Consider the following 5349-nt stretch of genomic DNA (forward strand, 5'->3'; position numbering starts at 1 on the left):
TGAATTTTAATATGTAGTTGATTCTCTTTCTGGATTCTTTGTTCCATTCCACTTGTTTCTTCTTCCATAAACTCTTTCATTCTGTTTTAATCATAGATACTTATAGTATATTTTATTGTATACTACTTCTTCCTTTTCACTGAACTTCAACTTGTCTACTATAGGAAGAAAGCTGTATGTGTGTGTGTGTGTGTGTGTGTGTTTTAACTAAGAATGAACTCAGTTTACAAATTAACTTGGGGGAGATTTCATGCTGATGATATTTAAATACTTACATCCCCTATTGGGTCTTTCTGGGGTGCCTTATGATTTATTTGAGATTGAGTTTAAGCAATTCTTTTTGAGTTAACTTTGTGTATTTTATCACTTATTGCACTTTAATTGGGATTTTTCATTTGTAATATCTTCTAATTGTTTATTGGTAAATATAAAATCTATTGATTTTGCATTTAAATTTTATATCCTAATTGATTATTTTTTTTTTTCAGTTAACTGAGTTTTATCATACATCCTCTGGAGTTCTCCAGGCACACCATCCTGTCACCTGAAGAAAATTATATTTATTTTCCTTTAATCCTTTTCTCTAGTCCAATTACATTGGCCAATACTCACAGAACAATCTGAAGTAGGAGTTATGGTAGCAGGAGTCCTTGTCTTCTTCCTGACCTCAATAGGAATAGCTCTAGTGTTTCTTGGTTAAAATTGATTCTGGAATTGAACTACATCTCAATAGCCAGAATTCCAGAATTTTCTTAATAATCTTTTTCTTAAGAATATATTTATTAAAGTCTTGAATTTCCAGTCCTATTTTTTTAAGAATTTTTATAAAGAATGGAGTTGGATTTTGTCAATGGCTATTTTCTGCAACACTGGAAATAGTCACATGATTTTTCTCTTTAGATCTAATTATATGATGAAATATATTAATAAGACTCCCTAATCCTGAACTATCCTTGAATTCTGGTATAAAACCACAAATGGTCATGGTGAACTGTGGATTTTACCATTACTATTAGTAAGTGCAGTTTCACTCTGATTTCTTATATTGTGCTACCTTTATCAAGCTTATCCATTAATGGTATTAATTCTTCACAAAAAGAATTCAGGAGCTTTTCTTCATTTTCTAAACTCTAAAACAAGTTTTGTAGCATTGGAGCTATTCTCTGAAGCTCTGCAAACATTCCCTCTGACACTACTTGGTGTCTTGAGGCATAGAACCCAATATACGTTTCTGTTTCTTCTGTGGAAATTGTTTGAGCTTCCATTAAGGTTAACTTTGGAAAACTGTATTCTACTAGGAAATTAGCCACTCCTTCAGGCTTTATAAATGCCTTTGCACACATATGTACGAGTCTTCTTCTAGGATTTAACTTTCTCTCTATAGTAATTTACTCCTTTCCATTTTTTATTTTGCAAAATTTTGCTTCTATTTTCCATGGTTAAGTTAGCTATTGGGTTTTGTCTTTCATTATTTTAAAAACTGCTTTTATCTATTAATGCACAGTACCATGTATCTATGTCATAGGTATCATTTCCTTCCACTTTTCCCCTGAATTCCATTGATCCTTGTTTCATTTCTTTTTTGTGTGTTTCCTATGGTTTTTGATTTTTAAACTTTGTATCTAAGGTGTTTCCTTATCTTCAAATGCTTGCTTGAATCTTTCCCCTCAGTTTCGGTTATCTCATTACAACTTCCTTTTGTTTCTTTTGTTTTGGAGTTTTTCTCTGAGTCTTTGCGTCTTCTGTGTGCTCTATTTTCTATTCTCTGACAGTGACGGCATGCGTGTGATGCCTGTTTGGATCACTGCATCATCAGCCGTCATTGCTTGGGTGGGACTTGTAGCAGACAGTGCAATGCTGAACACCCGTCTGCTGGTGGATGGTTTTCTTAGTGAAGGGAGGTGGTGGCCGCATAGAGAGAAGAATGGCCTGGCTGGCGTGTGTACTACTCCTTCACCCCTGCAGACCTCTTAGCCCCTCCTGTTTCCTTCTTTCTCCTGGCTAGTGTGGTTCCACAGGTACCACCCTTTCCTCATTCATACAACTCTACTCCACATAGCACACCCCGGGGCCACCTCCTCCAGTCCTGTTCACACTCCAAGTCCTTTGCCTTACCCTCTACTCTCACCAGTCCTTCAGCATTTCCTGTTAGATTTCTCATGAGAGTCTCTACCTAAGTCATCCTCGTCCTGTCTTCTCTTTACACCTTGCCAACCCTACTTTCATTCCCAGGACCTTGCAGAGATGGGGGCAGGAGCTCTGTTGAAACTGGTTTATTTCTCTACCTGCAGGGAGTTTATAGATCGCGATATCCTCTGACGTCTAGGAAGCTGAACGCATGACTCCTGATGTTTTATTTGGTATATTTTCATGGAAGGATGGACAAGGAGGTCAAGCTGTCAGGCACATGCCGTCCCACCCCCCACCCTCAGGAGACCTCTGATCTTGATGAGGGGCTCCTATTCAAGAAGATCGTGAGAAACCTGAAACAGACCTTAGGAGCTGGAGAAACAGAGCTGTGCCAACTACAAAGGCCACAGTGGGTCCCCAGACACTGGTGTAGGTGTGGTTGAAATGCTAGTCACCTCTGAGGGACATCCTGGAGAGCAACTGGGGCCATGGGTATGAGAGCCCACATGGGAAGTTCTTCATAGTGTCTGTCTGTCATCACAGTGACCAGCCACTAGAATCCTTCCTTCTGGGGTCACCCAGGGGATTAGAATTCTTGACCTTCTCTGCTGGCACTTTGGGGTGTGTCCTTGGGCCGACAAGGTGGCGCGTTGACTTCTAGTTCAGCTAGCTGAGAACCAGTTTTAAAGGCAGAATTGGCCTGAGATAGGCGATTGCTAAGCAGTGAGCCAGGCATTTCCCTATACACCAGGGAACTAACGGCCCCATGCTCATGCCAAGCACATCACCAGCCTTGGCTGCCGAGGTTTCAGCTAAAAAAAAAAAAAAAGACAAGAGAAGCAGTGTTTAAAACATGGAAAATTTCCTAAAGTTATCGTTCTGGTTCAGGGATTTACGGGTCAGAGTGAAGTCTTTCTTTTCACTCTTCTAGGTCAGTTCCGTCTTCTATGAAATAGCAAACCCGTCAAGCTACCAGGAAAACCATCCTCTGCCTTCCTTCCTCTGATTTTCATTCACACACACGCCCCCAGCTCACCGCAGCCCTCAGGACTCACCTCCGGTTCTCAGTAGCAGCAATGACAGTGTGTTGGTTAAAAAAGAAAAAGAAAAAGAAAAGATGGGTAAAATATCACCCTAACCTCAGAGGCATGAGTAGGGCCCTCATTAGAATTCGGGACCTACAGCTGGAACTTCCAGCTTGGGGCGGGAGATAAAGTTCACTATTGTTGGCTCACAAGTGGCTCAGACTTCCTGGCAACTGCAGTGAATTACGCAGTCATTTATGCAGGCCTTCAGAAACGCTCCACTGTTTCCCAACAAAAACGGCATTCAGGAAGAGGGAGGTGGCTCCCAGGGCCTGGAGAGCGGCTTTGGGGCAGTGAATGGGCCCTGTGGGCCCCCGTGTCAATGGCTCTGTGGGAAAGGCACTGATGTCACCGCGAATGCATTTTCGGGCCTGGCCTGCCTTCCCTGCTCCCGTCCTCCCCTCCAGCTCGGAGGCCAGCTCCGTTCTCAAAGTGCAGAGCTCAAATGCTCAGAGGCCCACAGCACGCTGCTGCCATGGCAACGCCGCCTCCGACACTTTATTATGTAGCATAAAAAGTAGAAAAGACTTGAAAGGAAAGGGCAAGAACCAGAGGGAACGAAGCCAGTTTGGCTGTGCTGGGCTTTGGTGTTGGGTGGACAGAAGCGGAGAGGACTAAGCTGGGGAGACCCCGAGAGCCAGTGAGGGCCTCTGGGAAGCAAATGTCCACCACACTCAGAACTCCGTCCAGCCCTGCGCTCCTGGTCTCCCACACGCAGGAGAGGGACACCCTGAGAGATGACAGGAGAGGAGACCAACAAAGTTTTCACAAGAAGTAAGGCCCTGCTTCTGGAAACGCTCCCCGTTCACAGGAGAGAGGAGGCTTCCAGACGGGCTGTCTCAGAAGGAGGAGGGGAGGAGGGCAGGAAGACTGCAGAGGACTTGGAGCTCTGGGGCAAGAGCAGTGACAGGCCAACCCCTGTCCAGGGTTCTCCAGCCTATTGTCACCTGGCTGTGGGAGGGGCTCCAAGGTGTCCGCTGGGCAATCTGCTCGCCCATGCTGAGCACAAGGAGAGGCCTCAGTGTACGCTCCTCTCGTAGTGGACGCAGCGCTACCTTGAACTCCTGAAAGGACACTAAAAATTTGTGTCTGATAAGTTTTATATCCATTCTATCAAAAAATAGGTAGTAAGCAATCTGATAATGCGGGCTTTGAGTTGCTCAAACAACTATTCCTATAAAAGCCAGGGCCAGCGGGTGAGGACACATCTGTGCACGTGTGGCTGTCAAGGGCCCCTTCTCATTGGCTTCTGCCACCTGGTCTGTGGGAGCCAGGTGCTAACTCCTGGGACCTTGTCCACTGCCTCTGGCCCTTTCCCTTACTTACTTCCCCGACAGCTGTCAGCTGAGCCTGAGCACTCTGTTCTCCATGGGTGACACAACATCCAGGGCCCAGGGACCTTAAAACACATAACCCTACTCACAGAAGACCAAGCCCTACAGCGCGGAGGTGGTAATTCTGTGGTGTTTTCCAACAGCTCGGCGTAGGTGAAAGAGTGGGAAGAACGAGAGAGAAGGGAAGGGGGAAAGACTTCGGAGAGGACAGGACGTCGTCTTGGACGCGCAGGTCTGGAGGCAATGGACTTGGGGAACAGAGAAGAATGCACCGTGTGGGTGCATGGTGCTTGGCCTAAATGATGTCTCCAGGAGCTTGGCTAGAAGACCCGCCAACACGGCATGGCCTGATGACCCCCGTGGCTCTTCATTTGTGCACCATGGGTCCTCACTGCGGGTCTTGGGTGGGGCAGACCCCACCACTTTTTACTTCCAGATTGTTGGGACAGTTTAGTTTTTGCATGTTCAAGTGTGCATTCCAGTTTAGATCAGAACTTTAGTTTCTTGAGCAGTTCAAGGTTTGGCTGAGAGATGAGTACATAATTGGCATTCAGGGCACTTGGATCTGACATTCACACAATGGGAAGTTCTTCAGAGGACCCCTGGGAGCTCTGGAGGCCACTTCAACCACCTCCACGGGACATGCTCCGGTCCCGGAAGTGCACTCCCAGGAGACACTTGTCCTTCCCCCCGGCCATGCGCTCCAGGCTCTCACCTGGGACCCTCCCTCCGGCAGGTGGTCCTCTCGAGTGTGTGTCTCCCAAAGCCTCCACACCAGCCAGCTGCTGCCATGTGCACTC

At 46.0% G+C, this 5349-nt stretch overlaps 1 long non-coding RNA gene across 1 annotated transcript; it reads right to left on the reverse strand.

The window, feature by feature from the left end:
• Window positions 1–2331: 2331 nt before the first annotated feature.
• LOC125617641 lies at window positions 2332–3631 on the reverse strand. The gene is made up of 2 exons (XR_007348726.1): window positions 3186–3631; window positions 2332–2942 (listed from the first exon to the last, which is right to left on the reverse strand). It is a non-coding gene; the product is annotated as an uncharacterized LOC125617641 (long non-coding RNA).
• Window positions 3632–5349: the final 1718 nt, after the last annotated feature.

This window comes from Marmota marmota, unplaced genomic scaffold, assembly GCF_001458135.2.
Source record: "Marmota marmota marmota unplaced genomic scaffold, marMar, whole genome shotgun sequence".
Lineage (NCBI taxonomy): Eukaryota > Metazoa > Chordata > Mammalia > Rodentia > Sciuridae > Marmota > Marmota marmota.